A 24,130-nucleotide genomic window follows, 5' to 3' on the forward strand; every position below is an offset into this window, starting at 1 on the left:
TTGCAGAAGTTGCACTGCTACATGAAAATTGAAGAGATCATATACATATTTAAAAAGAGAGGTATAGAGGAGATTATTGAAGATACAACACCATCTGGTACACCTGCAACATCGCCCCTCATGCAATGAATATCGCCAAGGAAGAAACCAACTGAGGAGTAGAGAACAAAGAAGAAGAAAGATAAGAAGCCTATTGAACCACAACCAAAACCCCAATTTGTAAGCGACAATGATGGAGAAGAAGCATAATAATAGATGGAGACAAAGTGTGCAACAATTTTGTCGTTGCTGCCGCCATATTTACCACCTAGAAAACCCAACACCAAACCAGTCAAAGACACCAAGGATGTGAAGTATGGAACATTTACACCATTTCTACCAGAGAAAATACCATTTGAAGGATAATTTCTCATAAAAATCCCAGTGTTGAAGTTTGAGGACTACGAATTCAATGACCATAAAAAATACACACAATTCGCACCAAGAAGGTACCTGAAGCAAGTCCATTACCTAGAGAGTGGAGTGACAATATTGGAAGCACATCAGTGGGCAAAAGGGTTGGAGCAATCAGGCTTATTGAACATGCTGAATATGTCACACTTTGGTAGAAGTACACCTAACACAGCTTGCGTAAGACAATTTCTCATGCTGAGGCATGATGGATGCCTCTAGATGGGAAAGATGATCCCCATTGATGAGATGTTAATATGGTGGATTACCAGGTTTCCATACCGATGAAGGGACCTCGCTGAAGAGTTCATGGGTAATGATCAGGACAAAGTAATAGCGCTGAAGGAGAAGTTCGACTTGGTCAAGAAAACACGAGGCTACGACATAAATTTGATCAGTGACCAAGGAGTATGCTTCATCAAACATATCTTAGCTGGGAATATTATGTGAAAATGTCGAGTCAATGAAATCCCCACAATAGTTGTTTCCCTAGTTGTGAAGTGAAACAACGGGGTCTAGTACAACTAGGTCAGATATCTATGTAGAGAATTCCTGAAAGATTGTCAGAAAGCTCAGAAGGAAGGTAAGACCTTTTATTACGCATGGTTGATTATGATCATAACAAATTCAACATGGAAGGAGCCAAAGGATTTGCAGTTTCCTCTGGTAGAAGAAGACGTGTGTGAAGTCGTACAGTATGCCTCACTCTAGAATACCAAGGAGACATCGTGAGCACAAGATAACAAAATATGTTTTTTCTGGTATCACATAGATTTACATATGTTGGTAAAGCAACACCCTAGATTGCCACCAAGCTTATGGCATCAATATAAGTTTGTTGTGAAGTTCAAAGAAAACTTTCATACGATCTATATATAGGCTCGAAAGGATACAATGAAGTCATGGAATCCTCTGCCATACTTAGTCATTGAAGATGATCTTGTGACATTAATACAACAGTGGCCCAAAAAATGGATGACTGCAATGGAGAAAGATGCAAGAGGTAGTGAAAAAAGGAGAAAACTTCGCAACATGGGGAATGAAGTGAAAAGGATAAAGAAAAGGATGAACAAGAGCAAGAACAAGACCCAGAGAATGACAAAGAGAAGACTAGGAAGTAGACAGAGACAGAAAAAGGAAAGATGAAAATGCAAAGCAGAACTTCACCAAGGAGTAGAAAGAAACAGAAAGAAGATAAATCCAAGGGCGCAATGCCACTAGTCCTTATTGATGGGGACCTAGATGAAATTTCAAGAAAATTCAAGAAGTCACAATGGAGTGATGGATCAAAATAGAGGACCACTACAATGCACTCTTGATAGGTGTCGAGAAGAGTATTGCATAATTGAAAATATTGGCACTAACATCAAGATGACTAGTGTAGATAGGTCAGGGACTCCAACGAGAAAGACTAATAGAGACAACATTTTGGATGAGGATGATGAAGATACCTACTGGAGCTCTACACCTTGACTCTGTCGAAGTCAAGAAGTAGGCAAAAGGTTTGGATCATGCCAATATGAACATTGCAGTGCTGCCCATTCCGGTAATACATGACCTACATCAAGGCATCATAAATGAGCTAAAGGAGCATCAACAATGCACCTCATAGTTAAATATTCATGTAGAACAAGTGTGCACTACGGTGAAGAAACAACTCGACCAAGCCATCAAGGATAAGGATCAATGCATAGCTATAATGGGAGAACGACTTAAAGAATGCAGTGACAGGCATCTCCGAGACAGTGGAAGAGTGTGGAAAATTATTAAACGAGACCTTGCAGATTTGGAATTCGCTGCCAGAAGATTCAAATGTACAAAAGATAGAAGACAACATCCAATAGAATCAGAAGTAGCTAGAGGATATTTGGGCAACTTTGAAGACATTTCTAGTCTCACTAAAGCTCACCAAAATCAATGAAGGGAAGGAATTTCATAAATAGATAGAAGAACTCAGAAGGAAAGAGAAAATTTTGACGGGGAGAACTTAATCATGGTAGGATGAGGCTCTCCAACTATCACATGAAGTGGATGGGAAGTTCTAGTTGCTTCAACAAAAGGATGGTGCAGTGTTGCAAAAGACTGCAGGATTAGTGATAAAGGAACTACTAGAAGAAGTGCGCAAAGAAGAGAAGCAGGGAGAAGAGATGCTACAATAGTACAACGTCATGTACAACAACATCACAACAAATATTTGAGGCAAAGCATTTGAGTGACTCGAGATGAGTCACATGTGAGTGTTGGGGGCCTATTGGGCATAGCCCAACTTCGCCGAAGTTTTGGTTAAAACTCCACATTTTAGGGAGTAGATTGTGTGGTACCACGTGATGTTTTAGGGCCTTCGGGGTGGGTTGAAGTCCCTTATTTTTGTAATAGTTTTGGGAAATATTTTATTTCTTTTAGGAGGACCATGGTATTTTGATTTACTCGTTTATGTAATTAGTATATATAGGAGAAAACATGTAAGTCCAAATAATAATGATAATGATATGATACGGGCATAAGAAAATATCTCTGTAATTTGTGTTTGTGTCTTGAAGGAAAGACTTTGTAGTTGAGTGCGCAGAGACCTAAAGTCTGTAGTTGAGTGTACAGAAACATGCAGCTAGGTGCGCAGGCTGAGAAATTGTAAGTTGTTTCAAATAATTAATATATGAAGTATAGTTTTGATGGACATAACTTGTGTATTATTATTGTGTATATTTTTCTTTCTGTTCAATATTTTGGTTATATTCTAACTCCTCGTAGTATTGTTTATGGTTTTTTATGGCATGTTTTAAGTGAAGAATGTAATAGGAAAAAGTAATGTATGATTGCGAAGTAACTTATTCATGTTAAATATAAAATAAAATATAAAAATACCACATTGCATCATCCCTCAAGGCTACAAAAACCTGGTTCCGCATCCTCCCATAGTCACTTCGGTTGAGACTGCAATCTACTTTGTAGGTTGTTACTGAAAGGGACAGTGATTGAGGGTTTTTTTGGTGCACAGTAAAGATTGAACCTGGGTTAGCCCAGCCTAAGCCAATAGTGTGTGGCCACCATTAGTAAGTAGGTCAAGTGTTGTCATGTTAAGGATAGATTGGTTTTCAAAGGACTAACACCAAAACCTAGTTGTATTCCTTGTATCATTGTGATTGTAAAGGGCCACAATCCTTGGTATAGGAGCTCTAGCTTGTTGTATTATAGTTTGTAATATAATGAATAAGGGTTTGAAAAAGTTAAAAATTGTCATGTGCACTAGTTTCTTCCCTGATTTGTGTAGATTTTGTTGTGCATTAAAGTAGATGTGTTGTGCCACTTTAGTTTGTTTGCATCAAAGATTCTAAGACCAAACCCAGATTCTTGTGTGATATGGAAATTCAACATATTCCTTGGTCACCTAAGAACTACCTATAACTCATCTTCAACTACTCATGTTCAATCTCAACTCACCCCACTTAACAAGTTACCAAGACAACACTCGCATCCAACTGTGGCAGTAACACAACTAAGCAACATAGTTTACATCTTGACATGCCATATGACCTGGCATGTCTTAGAATGCCTTGGCACTATGTGGCACATGTTAGCATCCCTTGCATTCCTTGGCATGCTTTGGCACTCCCGAGCACACACTAGCACTCCCTGACATGCCTTGGCACTCTAGAATGCCTTGGAATTGCCTAGCATATAACCTTGTCACTCCCTCATTAGCACACTTGAAACTCACTAACAGTGCCTATCACACTCTCTTATCCATTCATTTCCATGCATTTTGAACTAGTTATCCCTTTTGTTTCCATGACACTCTCTAACACTCCCTGCAATGCATTGACAACCTAGCACTTGGCACATCTTGGTATGTCACCCTATCACTCTATCATTCCTTGGCACTATCAAGAATACCTTAGCACTCCCTTATTAGCACACTTAGAACTCATTGACACTCCTTGTCACACACTTGTATTCATTCATTTCTATGCTTTTGAAACTAGTGCTCTCTTGTGTTTCACTAACACTCCCAAACACTCCCTGACATGCATTAGCACACCCTACCACCTGGAACATCTTGGCATGTTTCCCTAGCCTCTAGCATACCTTAGCACTACCTAGCATACCTTGTCACTCCCTTCTTAGCACACCCATAACTCACTGACACTTCCTATCACAAACTCTTATTCATTCATTTCCATGCATTAATTGGACCTAGTTCTCCCTTGTGTTTCCCTTGGACTCCCTAAGACTTCCTAGCATGCGTTGTCACATGCTGGCACCTGGCACATCTTGGCCGCATGCTTCCCTGACACTATAACATGCCTTGCTACTACCTAACATACCATGTCACTCCCTCCTTAACACACCTAGAACTCATTGACACTCCCTATCACACCCTCTTATTCATTCATTTCCATGATTTTTGACCTAGTGATCCCTTGATTTTCCCTACCATTCACTAACACTCCTTAACACGCATTGGCACACCTTATCACTTGGTACATCTTGGAATCCTTCCCTAACACTATAGAATGCCTTCGCACTACCTAACATACCATGTCACTCCCTCAACACACCTAAAACTCGTTGACACTCCTTGTCACACACTCTTATTCATTCATTTCCATGGACTTAAAACTAGTTCTCCCTTGTGTTTCCCTAGAACTTCCTAATACTCCCTAGCATGCGTTGGTGCCACACCCTAGCACTTGGCACATCTTGGCATGCCTTGGCATGCCTAACATACCTTGGAATTGTATAGCATGTGTTAGCGCTTCTTGGCATTCCCTGACACACCTTGGCACTCCCTATTTATCATGCCCTTATATTTAACCTTATGTTTTTTGTGATTTGGGAACCCAACCAAGTGATTGAAAAAATAGTGTTGTGCTTAGCCCAAAGTCTCCCTTTGTCTAAAAATACTTTTTTCCAACCCCTTATTACAATCATAGATTTTCCTCCTGCAAGTCCTACTCTAAAATTATCCTAACACACTTCTTCCTTGGGACACCTAGAATTCACTGACATTCCCTAGAAAACACTCTTATTCCTCCATTTCTATGCATTTTTCCCTAGTTCTCCCTTGTGATGCACTAACACTCCCCAACACTCCTTGGCATGCATCGACACTATCTAGAGTTTGCTAGCACACCTTTTCATTCCTTGGCACACCCTAACACTCCTTAGCTATCATGCCCTCAGAACTTGCCTTACCTTTTTTGCAACTTGGGAACCCAACCAAATCCTTCCTTGACTACAACAACTTGACTAGGTTACAATTACTACAATTAGACTATTTCTTGTTCACCTAAGAACTTCCTATAACTAATATTAGGCTACTAATTTTGAATCTCAAATCATACAAGTTAACAAGTTATGAAGACAAGGGTCATATCCAATCATGGTCGTAAAACAATGAAGCAACATAGTTTACATCTTGATATGCAATAAAACCTGGTATGTCTAACAATCCCTTGGTACTATGTTGCACATGTCAGCATCCCTTGCATTCCTTTGCATGCTTTGGCACTCCATAACACATCCTAGCACTGTCTAACACCTAACACACCTAAAACTTGCTGACACTCCTCCTCGTCACATTGTTATTCATTCATTTCCATGCATTTGAAACTATTTCTCCTTGTGTTTCCCTGGAACTTGGACCTAACACACCCTAGAATGCGTTGGCACCACACCTTGGCTCCTGGCACATCTTGGCATGTCCTGGGATGCCTAACATGCCTTGGAACTATCTAGCATCTGTTAGTACTTTCTGGCATTCCCTAGAAGACCTTGGCACTCCCTAGCTGTCATGCCCTCATAGATAGCCTTTTTTTGTGACTTGGGAACCCAACCAAGTCATTGGAAAACAATGTTGTACCCAACCCAAAGTCTCCCTTTCTCTAAAATTTCTTTGTCCACACCTTATCACAATCATATGATTGCCTCCTGGAAGTCCTATTATGTAATTCTCCTAAAACACTTTGTTATAGTGTTTTCTCCTCAAAGGTGTACAAAACGTAAACACTTAAGACTGTGAATGACAAAGAATATTAACAATATAACTCGCTACTAAACATTGTAGATCTGCAACAAATGATATAAACAAAACCTGCCAAATCCCTGATCTATGCCACAATCATAGTTAAACAACAAAATGAAACAGTGATAAGTGTGGGTAACTCCAATAATCCAATGGAAACCAGATATACAAAGAATATATTTTATTAAACAACACTTGTGAAGGGAACAAATAAATGTTACCAGTCCCCCTCTATTAGATGGGTTCTTGGCTATCCTCAAATGTCTACATTTGTAGAATCTCTCCTCTATAATGTGTAAACCTAGCAAATAAAATGTTTGAGCTCAATGGGAACTCAAATGAAAAAGAAGATGGTGTGCAACAATGATAATAATCAAAAGTCAATAATGAATGGAAAACCCTCCTATTTATAACAAAATATTAGGTTGTCCTAGAATAATGAGCAATAAAATATTATTAACCCCATTATATAAATAACCACTTGGAATATTTTGTTATATTTTGTTAGGAGGGAAAAAGTATTTAAACTTTTATTTAGAAATAATAAATAAATAAATGATTTATTTATCATCTCAAGAAATATGGTTAAGGAATAATAAACAAATGATGATTTATTTAACTATTTCTAAGGGATTTAGTCAAACTTAACCAGGAATAATAATTAATTAGTAATTAATTAATTATTCCTAGAGAAAAATAAGATAATTAATAACTTATCTCTTTATTTTTCATAACTCGTTCAAATATGACAAGGAATATTAATTAAAAAATGGTTTAATTCTATATTCCTAGAATATAATTAAATAAATAGTGATTTATTTAATTTTTCTTCATGGGTTTAATTATAAATTACTTAACAAAAGTGGTTTATTAAGTAATTTCTCATAGTGAAAGTAATCTTACTATGGGAAAATTGGCCTTACATGGTGTACTTCGATCCATCTAGTAAATTAAGGCTAGATGATCATTTTTTTGTGATAACAGATTGCCCCACAACGTACGAGTGTTAGGAGAAAAACGTATGACCGAAGTATGTTGTAAAGATGCAATCACTAGACAAAAAAGTGGAGAGAGAGAGAGAGAGAGAGTTGAAGCGAAATAGGATAGAGATAGACGGGGCGAGGCCAATGCAAGTATCCTTTTATGTTGTGGTACTGGATCTTAGTGAGGCGGGGGAGGCATACCTATACCTGCCAAGATAACTTAGTACAAGAATAATGATGCACCCAGAAACATAAAACTGAGCAATAAAGTACATGGTGAATGGTACATGACATGTTGGCATAATTGAGCCAGAAAATAATACAATGTGTCCCATATACATAATTCACCTGGAAAAAACATGAGCCAGGACTAAATACAATAACATCTGAGTACATGAGATATAATGGCCCTTCCCTCAAAAAATGGGTGGGATGGAGGGTAGAATAACCGAAGAAGCCTTGCTGAACAGGGAAGGGCTCTACAAAACTAAATGGATCATCTAAAGGATACGTGCATGCTATGAACACTTGAATCGGCAGGAACCAAACCCATCAAATCTACGGAATTGAATCTAAGGTTGTAGCATAATATGAAGGCATCCATGGATGTCGGGGGCTACCTGAAGGGCCACCCCCTCATGAGGGATGAAACATCTCACACACACCCGAAAATCACTGGTACAATCTAGTGCATCACTGGACCATCGAGTGTATGAATTACGAGCATGAAACAACCAAGTCAAAGGGCATTAATGAGTAACTCTACTTGATCTGAGGCACTAAACAAGAATGGAAGATGGAACCAAGATACACCGCCCTCTAGGCCATTCTTTTGGAATAACTATGTTGATGTCGATAGAATAGGGCCCCCCATAGGTGAGGCAATGAGGATCCTCAACTAAGGCACGAGGGAAAATAGTAATGTGACTGATGGACTGACACCAGGGAAAATGGGACTGAGGGACAAACACACGACTTCCCTTATCAGAGCATAAAGTGCATGGTTGACGTGGAAGCGAGTGACTCGACTCTGAAGGGGATTGGGAACAGTATGATTAGAGGCAAAAATGGGAAACATAAGATGAACGATATGTAAATATGGATGGAATACTATGACATGATACAATGGGACATGAAATAGACTCCACGGATGCAAAGGTGACTCATCGTGGATGCTCTGAACAAGGGTGACTCGATGATGCTACCACACAAAATAGGCCTGGTGGGGACCATGAAAGCATGAGTAAATAATGGTTTACCATGATGAGAATCAATGCATGAGACAACAAGAATTAAGGGAAGGTGGTCCCTATGGTACAAGCATCTCATATGAAGAAATTAGATTTTAAGAGGCGATGAAGTGACCCTTCTTGGAAAGATGGTTTCCGGGTGAAGTGTAAAATCATCAAAAACTGAGAAACACCCATTATAATACTCGATGATATATTTCCAACGGTGTTGACGGTTTTTCAAACTAAGCTACGGTTTGGTCGCAATGGGCGACAAAACAACTATGTGTTTTTCTATAAAATGATGTTTTCCATGTAATTTGAGAGGAGGAGAAGGCCCTAAATCTTGTGGATATTGTAGCGTAAAAAATAACCATCGGAATTGAGATCTGAGGCTTTCAGGAAAGTGGCCTTACTTTTCTAAAGATGGCCTTAATGCTTCTTGGAATGATGGTTCCTGGTGACAAATTAAGGGAAGAGGAAAATGAGAATGAACTACTAGAGGAGGTCTAGAATCATCCTCACTGACTAAGTCAAACATCGGGACTATGTGGACATAGAGTAGAATATTTGAAGATATGGTATCAAACGTCTATGATATGCGATGCACATATGGCTCACTGGAGAGGCCAGTAAGAAAAACTATCCAAGGAATGGGAGGATAATCGACCATACCTAGATCTAGTGGGATCTAGGCCGAGACTTATGTTAATCAATTGAGAAGATGGCCAGGGGAAAACCATCATGCCCCCAAGCATCGGATACTACCTGCAATAATATGTGATGAAGGGGACTGATCTAGTATGCAAAGGTGAGAATGATGCCCCCTAGCAGGTGGAGTTTGTGGAGTGCCATTGTGTTCTAATTTCTTGAAAAAGGGATTCAAGCATCTTGACCCAACTTGGCATGAGATCCTCCAAAGGATGATAAGGAGATGTAGGGGCCTATGTTCCTCCTAGTATGTTATGGGTGTATTGGATGTATTTAGAGTGGTGGAATCCAAATATGGGAGGAAGTATGCACGATGCTGCATATCATTTCAAGGATAATTAGGGGTAGTCATGGCTTCCATAATGTCCTCATCAAAATGGAAGATGGGGGGTGAGAGGAATATTGACTACATGATGCAGCGACAGTACCTGGTGCATCATCCTAAGAAATAAGGTTCACATATGCATCATCTAGAATGCTAGATGACGAGCTAGTAGATACAAAATCTACCAATGTTGAGACCTTGGCTTCCAATGAAGGAGGTTCGACAGAAGCATGCACAGGAACCTCAGAAAGGTTTTCCTTAGAGGAACTCAAGGATGATGACAGGTAAAGGATATGGATCACGGAGTCTGTCATCTCGACATCGGGGGGAGGGATCATGATGGTGGGACTAGAGTCCCCCTGTTCTAGTGCAATAGTGGTACCAAAATCCATAGGTAGAGGAGTAGGTGATCCACTACGAGTGGCCTCATATTCGCAAAGCGTATGAAGGCAATCATGAAATTCATTGAGATGAGGGAAAAAATGGGAATAGTGACCATAATGATCGCACAAGGAATAAGGGTGATTTGTGCACAACATTCTAAGTCTCTTGGCTGGTCTCGGTAAGGTACTTTGGACCTCAGGGATATTTGACTCAAGGAACATTTCATGAACCAAAGGTTTGAGATGAGGAAGCTTAGGACAATTATTGGTGGCATGCCCAACAACCTTAAAAAATCCCACGGTGGTCTTGGCTTTGGAACTTTGGGAGCTGGAGGTGCTTGGGGACCTTGTGCTTAGGTTCCTTCTTCTTGGCTTTGCCCACCTATCCAGATGCTTTCGCAACAGGAGTGGGTTCCTGTTTAGGACATTGCAGTGGAACTGGAGCAGTGATAAGGGCCACAAGGATGGACTCAGATTGGTATCTAGAAAGCAACAGATGAAGGTATTGGGAGATGTTAGATGTATCAACTGGGAAGATAATAAAATGATCTTCGGAAGGATCTACCGCGTCCCAAGAATTTAGTAGAGCTTTCTTTTGAGATGGGCATGATTGTAGTGCCTCCAACTTTAACATGGCAATAGGTGATTACGCCAAGTCATCTACTATACTATATGTATGTGAAGCTCAGTTAGAAGTTGCGTTACGGCGTAATGGTCCATTGGGAATCTTAGGAATTGCCTCAACTTTAGGTTGAGGGATCTGTAGTGGACCATTTGGTGTCATAAGAGGCTCAGTAGATGTTTTGGTTTTGGACTTAGTGGCACACGAAATCGATGGCTTTTCATATTGATGCGAACAAGTTTGTGGGTTGATATCAGAGGTATTAAGCTCATCGGAATTCATCATGAGGATCTGGTAGTCACCAGGACTAGAAGGTTGGGGGGGATGGGCTACTTGACCTAGATGAGGTTGCGCAATGACAAATCCTTGTTGGGGGAAGGATTCATAAGCACTTCCGGTTGAGATGGTGTAAGATTTTGAGGCGATTATTGCATGGGTAGTTGACCTCTAGAAGATGCTTAAGCCTCCCACATTTGGCGCATCTGGGGTAAAAGAGGACACTCATGTGTATAATGGCCATGTACACCACAAAATGCACAAGGCTTTTTCATATGAGTAGCCCTCTTCTTCTTGGGTTGACTGCCTTGTTGTTGGTTGTTAGTGTTAGTCCAGTTCCCCTGGGGTTCACTAGGTTAATTACCTTGATTACCCTGGTTTCCCTTCTTACCTTTTCCCTTATTCCTTTTCTGCGAATTTTGGCGATCAGTCACACTCTATTGTGCAAACACTTGACCCTGAGCGAGCGGTGGATGCTAGGGTAGAGGATGCATGGGAGGCTCTGGCGCTAATGCTTGAGGGGTTGGAGCACTCGGTTGTGAATCGAGATAATATGGTGGAGGGGCAATGATTTAGTAGATAGGTTGAGCATTGGCTGGCCCTAAAAACATGTTGCTAGCAGGAGGGGCATAATTGTTGGTGGAACTGGTACCCCCCTGTGGATAGCCATAACTTTGTTGAGTATATGGCAAAGGATGTGAAATGGCTCCAATGATACCGTCGGTGATGTCAGATGCACCCCATGCTGGGAATAATACTAAGAGGGGGGGTGAATCTGTATTATCAGGTCAATTATTTTTCATTTCACAATCAGATTTGTATACGCTACTTCAGTTAGTAAATACTGTGTATGTATGCAACTTCAGTTAAGGAAACAAGCGTATATAAGTAGACTTGTAATTTAAATTATTCTTCAGATGTTGATCATTAATCTGTGCATCAAACCATATGAACAACAACTAGGAACGGTAAAACAGAACAGGCAATCACACATAAGAACAAAAGATATAAGGTGGAAACCCAATGTGGGTGAAAACCACCTCCTGCAATTTGTCTCAATCTTCTTTCAATTAGAAACTTCTTTTTACAATGTTTCTGTACTGGTGTAGTCTTATACCAGTACGCAGGCTGCTACCTGTAGAAGGCTACAACCTTCTCTCATTCTCCAGCTTCTCCTCGAAGGGAGCTACAACCCCCTTAGCTCTAGTACTATCTAAGGTACTAGTACATAGGTGCTGACCCACAGAAGGCTACAACCTTCTCTTTTCTTCCAAGGACCACGTTTCATAGATTTTCAGACTGGATCCATGAATATCAATCAAACATCAAGTATACCTGCATTAACCAAACTCCTTTGTACAAACAAATACTGAATCAACCAATAACTTCTTAGAATGTTGTAACCAAAAAGCAATACCAGTAGCCAAACACCAATTCTAAACCCTGAGCACTGTAGCAATAAACAGAAGCAGCTAAAACATATTTCATGAGATGTACACTACTTCAATATGTGAAACCTGTGTGCATACGCTTTTGTATCAAGGCCAACCAGCATATACACTGTTTTAAGTTAGTTAACCAGCATGTATATGCGGCTCTGCTGCGCTGAACCTATGTACAGATCTATAAAATATAATTTATCCTTTTTACTTATTCAGACATTAGTTATACCCAGATTACCATATTTATAGATCACTTCATGCGCCAAATATAACAAATCAAAAATCACACAAAGATACTTCTCTTCAAACCGCCTTAAGATCTTGACCCATCAATAGGACTTATTCTTCTCCTTGTGCTCAGGTTCCTCCTTGATTCAGATCTAGTTATGCACCATAACCCAATGAGAGTATTCTAGATCTTGCTCTTCATAAGATATTCAATGCTTCAAATGATTTTCTTGCCAAATGATCTCCTTCCCTTTTTATAGACTTAGGCCTTACTCAAACCATGGTCCAAAACCATAGAGATCCAATACTAGGGACTCAATACCTGGGTTCAACACTTTGGATGCAATACCAAGGACCAAAACCATAGGTTCAAATATGTTAGACTAAATACCATGGACCAACCATAAGTTTTCCCACATGTACGCACTTTTCTTTGCATGAAAGTGCGTGCATACGTATATGCGCCTTTTGATCGGTACACCTGTGTGTATACGCGATTTTGTTAAGAGGAACTTGCGTATACCTCATTTTCTTTCATTCTGAGAGCCTGAACTGTGATCTGCCCTTTGAGTGAGTTGCCATCAAGGACAACACCTGTGCCATAGTGCCAAACCTGTGTCATAATGCCAACAATCTCCCCCTTTGGACTTGATGGCAACCCCAAGTCACTCAAAATCATTGTCCCCCTTTGACATCAAGGGAAAAGGGTTATGCTCCCCCTAAATACGTGCTAAAATTTCTGGTCTGCTCTGCTGTCCAAGCTCCCCCTCACTGTAGGCAAGGTCTGCAAGAAAATGTTCTACAAAAGAAACATGACTTTATACATTATAAATGACCTTCCTATCACCAAAGACTCATACATACATCCATCTCCCAACCAAGTGGAGATACACCAAGAATTTACACATGATAACAACAAGAACATTACTTCATCCATCCCAGGCATAGTGGGGAAACCAAGATAGGCCGTTACATGGCCTTGATAAGAAAAGAAATACATGACATAGAGACGAAATATCTACAGCAAGACTTGCATCTATCAATCATCAATCATCATTTAGACTAGCAACCATGCTCTTCCTCATGCACTTATTCCAACTGAAATTAACGCAACTGTGAATGTAAACCAAGATCTTCTAAGATAATACCAACAATGCTCCCCCTGAGCCTGTGCCAGATGGTCTCTGCCAGACCTATATCAGACTCTTTTCATCCTGAAGCTGGCCCATTGTTTTTCTTTAAACCAACATATACGCGACTTTATCTTCATAAACTAGCGTATGTACGTGGATCCTCCTCATGAAACTCGCGTACAAAACTTTTCTCTGAAACAAACAAGATTCAATAGTAAAATGATGCATCAACTACCCCTAGCTTCTATCTGAGGTATTCAAATGTCTCCCTGGGCAGTGGTTTGGTGAGTATGTCAGCAACTTGTTCCTTAGAGGGAACATACTCCAGTTTAACCTTTTGTTCAAGCACTTGTTCCTGGAGAAAATGATACTTGATAGGTATGTGCTTAGTCTTTGAATGCATAACAGGATTCTTTGAAATACTGATTGCACTTGTATTATCACAAAAAATGGAGATAGGTGGAGTACAAGTGATTTGTAGGTCTTGCAATGTTTGCATCATCCAAAGGAGTTGTGTGCAGCAAGATGCAGCAGCTACATATTCTGCTTCAGCTGTAGATAATGCAATTGAACTCTGTTTCTTGCTGAACCAAGATACTAATCTAGGACCCATAAAGAATGCACCACCACTAGTGCTTTTTCTATCATCCAAGCTTCCTACCCAATCTGCATCTGTATATGCATGAAGTGTGAGATCTGTATCTCTAGGATACCATAAGCCATAGTTTTGAGTTCCTTGAAGATACTTGAAAATTCTCTTAATTGCATGAAGATGAGTTTCCTTTGGATTTGCCTGAAACCTTCCAACTATTCCCACTGCATGCATAATGTTTGGTCAGGTACTTGTTAGATAGAGCAGACTACCAATCATGGATCTATAGGTTGGTTGATGTATTGTTGCTAATTCATCATTTGCGCTGAGGCTGCATCCTATTACCATAGGGGTACACACTGGTTTCGAATCCTCCATCCCATATTTCTTCAAGATCTGCTTGAGATACTTGGTTTGTGATAGAAAAATGTCGTCTTTGTTTTGTTGGACTTGTAAACCAAGAAAATATGTGAGTTCACCAAGCATGGACATTCCAAACTCTTTATACATCACCAAGGCAAAATTTTGACTCATGTCTTCTTCATTGCTACCAAAGATGATATCATCAACATACACAACAAGTATTAGCAACTTATCATTGTCAATATTTATATATAGATTGCTATCGTTGATTCTTTTATAAAACCTTGTTGATGGAGGTACTTATCCAACAGATAATACCAAGCCCTTGGAACCTGTTTAAGGCCATGGAGAGCCTTTCTGAGTCTGCATACAAGTTTTGGATCATTTCCAAGAATAAACCCATATGGTTGTTCAATATATACTTCTTCATCCAAGTCTCCATACAAGAAGGCAGACTTCACGTCCATTTGAAATACTTTGAACTTATGAAAGGTAGAAAGAGCAAGGAACATTCTTAAGGACTCATGTCTAGCAACTGGTGCAAAGGTTTCTTCAAAGTCTATACCTTCTTGTTGAGCATACCCTTTACAAACAAGTCTGGCCTTATTTCTAATCACATCTCCATTTTCATTCAGCTTATTTTTGAATATCCATTTTGTTCCTATGACATTCTTACCTTTTGGTCTAGGAACCAACTCCCAAGTGTTATTCTTTTCAATCTGCTCAAGTTCTTCCTCCATGGCCTTTACCCATCATTCATCCTTGCATGCCTCCCTTACATTTTGTGGTTCAGTGGAGGAGAGTAATGCTAGATAACTTGAAGCTTCTGAAATGGTTCTTCTTGTTTGTACACCTGCCTCCTTTTGCCCCAAATTTTGGGTTTCTGGATGATTCTTCTGAACGTACCTAGATGGAGTCTTTTCTTTTATTCTTATTTGTTCTTCTAGTGCCTCATGGGTTTCTTCTTCATCATGAATCTGATTTGATGTTGAAGGATAGTCTTCATCATCTTCGAAATCTTCAAATTTTACTTGCCTACGAGTGTTCCCTTCTTCATCAACCACTACATCAATACTTTTGACAATTTTTCCAAGTCTTTTATTGTAACACTTATATGCTTTTCTATGAGGAGAGTAACCAAGGAGAATGCCTTCATCTACTCTAGGTTCAAACTTGCCAAGGTTTTCATCAGTCCTTTTGATGTAGCATTTGATTCCAAAAATTTTGAAGTATTTAACTGTGGGGGTCTTACCAAACCAAAGTTCATGAGGAGTCTGAGTGTTGTTTACCCAGAAATTTGTCTTATTGAGAATAGTAACTGTAGCAAATGCAGCTTCACCCCAGAAGGTTGCGGGAGTTCTAGACTCATCAAGCATAACACGAGCCATTTGATGAACCATTCTGTTCATCCTTTCCAATACTCCATTTTGCTGAGGGGTCCTTGTAGTAGAGAATTCCCTTCTTATTCCATGTTCTTCACAAAAATCGAAGAATTCATCTGAGGTAAATTTCCCTCCTCGATTAGACCTGAGGCATTTGATTCTGTGATCTGATTCATTTTCAACCAAGGCTTTGAATGCTTTGAACTTTTCGAAGGCTTCATCTTTATGCTTCATAAGTCCTAACCAACACATCCTGGAAAAGTCGTCAATGAACAATATAAAGTATTCTTCTCCTCTAGGAGACTTTTTCCTAGATGGACCACATACATTAGTATGGAAAAGTTCAAGTGGCCTGCTAGCTGATCCTTCCTTCTCAAGGAAATTAGTTCTAGTTTGCTTACCAAACTGACATGATTTGCATATTGTATTATCTGGAATTCTAATGTCAGGGAGATCACGAACCACCTGATATTTGCATGCTTTCCTTATCTGAGAGAAGCTTAGATGCCCCAATCTTCTATGCCATATCTAGTGTTCATCATTCTTGCTTAGATAGCATTGCTGTTGTCCTTCCTTGAGTATGTATAAATTATTTGGAGTTCTTATGCCTTTGATCACTGTTTCTCTTGTATCAAGCTCACGAACAATGCATCCATTTGATCGAAATATTACTTCATTTCCTTGATCACACATTTGAATGACACTCAATAGATTATGCTTTAAGCCATCAACATACATAACATTTCCAGCCTTGACTTTTTCTTTCAAAAACACAGAACCTTTACCTTTTATGAGTGCAGGGGTGTCATTTCCAAATGAGACCTTCTTTTCCTTTTCTAAGGCACTATATGACTGAAGTTTTTCTTTATCACCTGTCATATGTTTTGAGCATCCACTATCAATGCACCACTGATTCTCCATGTTTTAGAATTCAATGAAACTTGCTCCTTCTGAGTTGTTTGCCGAAACCTACTCCTGCATCAGAATCTTCATGACCAAAGTTGTTACAAATAGAACATTCTACTTCATTCTCAAGAGCAGAAAAGTTATTGTAGGTCCTCTTCATGATCCCAGTCCTACTCCTTTGTTTTTGAGCTTCTCTAGTCATGATGGTCTTGTAGGCAACACATTGAGCAGCTTTGTGACCAAAGTTATGACAAGAGAAACATTGGCCATTGAAGAAATTTCTGCGATTATCAAACCTACCAACCAAATGATTGTAGTTTCTATTGACATCCATTCTTGAGGTAAATTGAGAATGATTTACCTGTGGTTGGTTGAAGTTTTTGTTCATCCTTGAAGTAGATTGCCCCCGATTTACTTAGTAATCTTTGTTCATTTTTGAAGCAAATCATCCCTGATTTACTTGGGGATCTGCATTATGCTTTTGCTGTCGATTGCCAATCTGTTTAATTTTTCTTGCTGCATCAAGATAACTTTTGGAGGTGGATGGCCTCTGTGCTTGAGATGCTTCTTCAGTATATCCAAGACCTATCTTGATTACAGGAGAACGCTACACTTTGATAATCTCATCTAAAGTTTCAGATCCCTTAGCAAATCTAAGATTAAGAGCTTTTGATTTCTCAATATCTTTTCTAAGTCCCACAATTTCACATTCTAACTTTTCATTGTGTTTTTCTCTTTTAGCAAGTTGGAATGTCAGAGTATCTATAATCATATTCTTTTCCTCTAAAAAAATTTTGAGTTTAGAAATTTCTTCATAGAGACCTTCTTCATCTATAGCATCCAAGAAATCGTCATCTTCAAAAGCCATCAAAAGTCTATAATCATTACGTTGTTCATCTTCATCACTATTTGAATATCCATCACTATCTTCATGTGTATAATAGCTCTTCTTACTTACATTTTATTTTCTATTCCATCTAACTAGTTCCTTACCTTTGTCAAGTTTATCTTTATGAGGACACTTGGCAGCATAATGACCAACTCTCCCAGAAGCAAAGAATTTGAAAGGCAGCTTACCTCTGAATCTTCCAGTTCCCCGTTGAAGGTTCTTGACAAAATTTGATTCTTCCTCTTCTTCTGACATATGTTCTGACTCATTGTAATCTCCTTTTCTTGAGGCTTTGAATGTAGCTTCTCTCGTGTCTGATGGTCCCCCTCTTCTCATTTCATCAGCAATTAGAATTTCGTGCAGCTGTGACATGGTAATGCTCTGTAGATTCTGTTTTTCTTCTATGGCATAAACTTTTGAATAAAAATTAGGAGACAAAGATCTTAGAACCTTTGTAACCAAAACAACTTCTTTTCTTTCTTCACCCAAGTTTTTCATACAATGAACAATCTCATCTATACGTAGAAAGTAGTTAGCCACACTTTCATCATTGTGCATTCTGAGATTTTCATATTGAATTTTGAGAGTCTGTAGTTTTTCTCGTTTTACCTATTCATCTCCTTCATAGCTCAGAACAATCTTGTCCCATATTTCTTTTGCGGTTTTGAGCTGCATAACCTTAACGAATTCTGATTGAGATAGGCTCCCTAATAGAGTATTGACAGCCTTTGCATTTGTTTCATACTGCATCTTACCAGCTGTATCTGTAGGAGTTGCTGATGGAAAAGTGTATCCTATTTCCACAATATCCCAAACTTCTGTTCCAAGAGATTGAAGATAGGCAATGATTCTTACCTTCCAATAGACAAAGTTGCTCCCATCAAAAATTGGTGGCCTGATTGATGCTTCTTTTTCGTAGTTGCTCATGATGATAGATATTCCTTCAAGCGATCAAGCTTCTTCTGAAGGACCTACTCTGATACCAATTGTTGGGAATAAAAATGAGAGGGGGGGTGAATCAGTATTATCAGGTCAATTATTTTTCATTTCACAATCAAATTTGGATACGCTACTTCAGTTAGTAAATACTGCTTATGTACGCAACTTCAGTTAAGGAAACAAGCGTATATAAGTAGACTTGTAATTTAAATTATTCTTTAGATGTTGATCATTAATCTGTGCATCAAACCATATGAACAACAACCAGGAACAGTAAAAAATAATAGGCAATCACACATAAGAACACAAGATATAAGGTGGAAACCCAATGTGGGTGAAAACCACCTGATGCAATTCATCTCTATCTTCTTTCAATTCGAAACTTCTTTTTACAATGTTTCTATACTAGTGCAGTCTTATACCCGTACGCAGGCTGCTACCTGCAGAAGGCTACAACCTTCTCTCGTTCTCCAGCTTCTCCTGGAAGGGAGCTACAACCCCCTTAGCTCTTGTACTAGCTGAGGTACTAGTACGTAGGTGCTGACCCACAGAAGGCTATAACCTTCTCTTTTCTTCCAGGGACCACATTTCATAGATTTTTAGACTCGATCCATGAATATCAATCAAACATCAAGTATATCTGCATTACCCAAACTCCTTTGTACAAACAAATACTGAATCAACCAATAACTTCTCAGAATGTTGTAACTAGAAAAAAATACCAGTAACCAAACACCAATTCTGAACCCTGAGCATTGCAACAATAAATAGAAGCAGCTGAAACGTATTTCATGAGATGTACGCTACTTCAGTATGTGAAACCTGTGTGCATATGCTTCTGTATCAAGGCCAACCAGTGTATACGTTGTTTTAAGTTAGTTAACCAGCGTGTATACACGCCTCTGCTTACTAAACCTGCGTATAGATCTATAAAAGATAATTTATCCTTTTTACTTATTCAAACATTATTTCTACCCAGATTATCATATTTATAGCTCACGTCATGCGCCAAATATAACAGATCAAAAATCACACAAAGATACTTCTCTTCAAACCGCCTTAAGATCTTGACCCATCAATAGGACTTATTCTTCTCCTTGCGCTCAGGTTCCTCCTTGATTCAGATCTAGTTATGCACCATAACCCAATGATAGTATTCTAGATCTTGCTCTTCATAAGATATTCAATGCTTCAGATGATTTTCTTGCCAAATGATCTCCTTCCCTTTTTATAGACTTAGGCCTTACTCAAACCATGGTCCAAAACCATAGAGATCTAATACTAGGGACTCAATACCTGGTTCAACACTTTGGATGCAATACCAAGGACCAAAACCATAGGTTCAAATATGTCAAACTAAATACCATGGACCAACCATAAGTTTAACCACATGTACGTGCTTTTATTTTCATGAAAGTATGTTCATATGTATACGCGCCTTTTGATCAGTACACCCACGTGTATACGCGATTTTGTTAAGAGGAACTTGTATATACCTCATTTTCTTTCATTCTGAGAGCCTGAACTGTGATCTGCCCTTTGAGTGAGTTGCCATCAAGGACAACACCTGTGCCATAGTGCCAAACCTGTGTCATAATGCCAACACCCCATGCATTGGCACCTCTAGGACAGGGGAGGTCTGAAAGGATGGTATAGACATAACCAAATTGTGCATAAATCAAGTCATATCTCAAAGTAGTTTGGAGAGATTCTTCCTCAGTCTGAGGAAAATGAGACACGACATATTTGGCAATAGGCGATAAAAGACTCCTAAGAAACTAATCGAGGTAGACACGGTCTTCGAAGGGTGGGGCACGACATGTTCTCATCCTTCTACATAATTCTTGAACATGATTGGAAAGACGAGTGGAAGAGGATTGATGGAATGCGATCAAGAGCTCCGTACCAGTGTCAAATCAAAAAGGTAACTAAAAATATGAGAGGAACACTTTAATAAGCATCATGAAAATGGAATGAGAGGTGATGGTCTAGTCTACATACCATTTTTCAGCATCTCCAATGAGCGTGCATTAGAACAACCGAAGATGAATGGAGTCATCGATGATGGAATTCGATGAACACCACATATGGAAGGAGTGGACTAGATTGGTGGGGTCCTCTCCAGAATTACCCTCAAACTTTGGGATGTCGAAGGGGAGCTTAGTCAGCATAGTTGGCCAACCAACATCGTGATGTATAGGGTCATTTATCAACTGGCTAAAATATGGGAGACTTAACCCAGCCATGAAAGGTAGCATGGGAGATTCCAGAACGATTCCTGAGACAATTCCGCTAAATGTGAGTACCAAGATGGAACTGAAGCCAACACCAAGTTGGGTTCCTGCACCAGCAGTGGGTCCAAACATGTTGACAGTATGCAGTGAAGGAGGCTGAGAATCAGATGAGGAATTAGATGAACCAGGAGACGACTTGGTATGGGGACTCGGGGGACTATGAACTCGAACCCTACGGGGAGGAGTAATATGCCCAAGAGGAAACTGGTGATGAAGGCCTAAAAGTCTCCGCAACAAATGCCTTGGTGGTGCAATGGTGGTAAGACACAAGTGACATGGAAATGGTGAAGGGAGATCAACAATATGTTTTTGTCTCTATGTGGGGAGATAAATTAATTAAGTAAAGTCTTGGCTTGGTGGTGTAAACCAAGCGCCATTATCTTAAGGTATAGTTTTGTGTGCAAGTATGTTTATTAATTAAGCCCATATCATGTTTGAAAAATGAAAAAATACTATTGAAATAAACTGAAATTAAAAACAGAACATGAACAACAAATCAATTAACTAAACCCCACCCAAACTAGGTTTTCAAACACTGTGCTAGTTGGTGGCGAAATCCACTGAAAACACACTAAAAATACCAAGATATATAAGCATCAGTGTGACTTGGATCAAATGACACTATGATACTGGAAAGTGGTGGAGTAACAACAAAAAACCAAAGAGGAAAATAGCTGCAAAAAGATAGGGAGATGGGTGTGAAAGCTAAGGCAACCAATGGGACCCTAAGGAAAATGACCAAACAAGGTTTAAGATGAAACTTTGGATGGAAGCAACCTATATTTGAAGATCTGAAACAGAATGGTATAGATGTAGAAAATATGGCTAAAAGCGCTACAGAAGCTTAGACTTTTTACTCAGCTAAACTCCTCCTATAAAGGTGGAAGCATACTAGAAGCCATAAGGGGCTAAATTCCACTTTGATGGGAAAAATAGAGTAGATCAAGGCCTAAGCAGGATAGGACAGTGGTCAACCAACCCAACAGACAACTCTTGGAAAACCTAGAAACAGATCTGAAAAAATCCAAGGAAAGCTAAAATCGTAGGTACTAACCTGATTACTGGGATATTGCACTCTTTGGGCTAGAAAGTGTGCTATGGACCTGTAGATCACACTTTTGAGGTAGAAAAGTGTGATTTCTGCTTCTTGATCCTAGTTGGCAAGTCTCGAAAAAAATTGTCATCTATGTCGTGGCTAGTTCCTATGACACGCGGAAAAGACTAGAAAACTTACAGAAGTTAGAAATTTGACAGATCTAGGGTTAGAAAGCTAGTAAACAATATTAAGAGACTGAGAAAAGAAAAAACCCTAAGTTGAAAACTGAAGGTCACCCAGGTTTCTGGATCAAAAGTAAAAACCCAGTGGAGTCGTCAATTTGTTAGAGTGTTTTCTCCTCAAAGGTGTATGAAAAGGAAACACTTAAGACTCTGGATGACAAACAATCTTAACAATATAAATGGCTGCTAAACATTGTAGATCTGTAGCAAATGATATAAAAAAAACTTGCAAAAGCCCTCATCTATGCCACAATCATAGCTAAACAGCAAAATGAAACAAAAATATATGTGGGTAACTCCATTAATCTAATGGAAACCAAATATACAAAGGATATATTTTATTAAACAACACCTGCGAAGGGAACAAATAAATGTTACCAATCCCCCTCTATGGGATGGGTTCTTGGCTATCCTCAAATGTCTTTAGCTTTTGTAGAGTCTATCTCCTCTATAATGTGCAAACCCAACAAATAAATTGTTTGAGCTCAATGGGAACTCAAATGAAAAAGAAGATGGTGTGCGACAATGATAATAATCAAAGCTACAACAATGAGTGCAACAATTAAAATAATAAAAAGTGAATAATGAATGGAAAAACCTACTATTTATAACAAAATATTATGTTATCCTCGAATAATGAGCAATAATATAATATTATTAATCCCATTCTAGAAATAACCACTTGGAATATTTTATTATATTTGGTTAGGAGGGAAAAAGTATTTAAACTTTTATTTAGAAATAATAAATAAATAAATGATTTATTTATCATCTCAAGAAATATGGTTAAGGAATAATAAACAAATAATGATTTATTTAATTATTCCTAAGGGATTTAGTCAAACATGACAAGGAATAATAATTAATTAGTGATTAATTAATTATTCCTAGAGAAAAATAAGATAATTAATAATTTATCTGTTTATTTTTCATAACTAAGTCAAATATGACAAGGAATATTAATTAAACAATGGTTTAATTAATTATTCTTAGAAGATAATTAAATAAATAGTGATTTATTTAATTATTCTTCATGGATTTAATTATAAATTACTTAACAAATGTGGTTTATCAAGTAATTTCTCACAATGAAAGAAATTTTACTATGGTAAAATTGGTCGTACATGGTGTACTTCGATCCATCTAGTAAATTAAGGCTAGATGATTAATTTTTTGTGATAACACACTTAATTGTTGGGATACTCGGAATTTGTTGACAGTCCTTGGCACACACTTTTGTTCATTCATTTCCAAGCATTTTGACCTATTTCTCCCTTGTGTTCCCCTGGAACTCCCTAACACTCCTCAACATGCATTGACACTGTCCAACATGTGTTTGCATGCCTTTTCATTCCTTGGCATGCCCTGACACTCCTTAGCTCTCATGCCCTCTTAACTAGCCTTACTTTTTTTTAGACTTGGGAACCCAACCAAGTCCTGCCTCAACTACAACAACTTGACCAAGTTAAAGTTACTATAACTAGACTATGCCTTGTCCACCTAAGAACTACCTATAATGCATCTCAGGCTACTCATGTCCAATCTCAACTCATCCCACTTAACAAGTTACCATGTCAAGGCTCACATCCAATCGTGGCCATAAAGAAACTAAGAAACATAGTTTACATCTTGACATGCCATAACACTTGCAGATCTAAGAATCGCTTGGCACTATGTGACACA

General features: G+C 38.8%; 1 pseudogene; it reads left to right on the forward strand.

The window, feature by feature from the left end:
• Nucleotides 1-2,149: 2,149 nt before the first annotated feature.
• LOC149160490 (protein RRC1-like) overlaps nt 2,150-24,130 on the forward strand; it is a 29,869-nt pseudogene continuing 7,888 nt past the window's right edge.

The sequence above is a fragment of the Pinus tabuliformis genome, chromosome 5_2 (assembly GCF_031772625.1).
Source record: "Pinus tabuliformis cultivar Carrire ecotype Pingquan chromosome 5_2, CPIR1, whole genome shotgun sequence".
NCBI lineage: Eukaryota > Viridiplantae > Streptophyta > Pinopsida > Pinales > Pinaceae > Pinus > Pinus tabuliformis.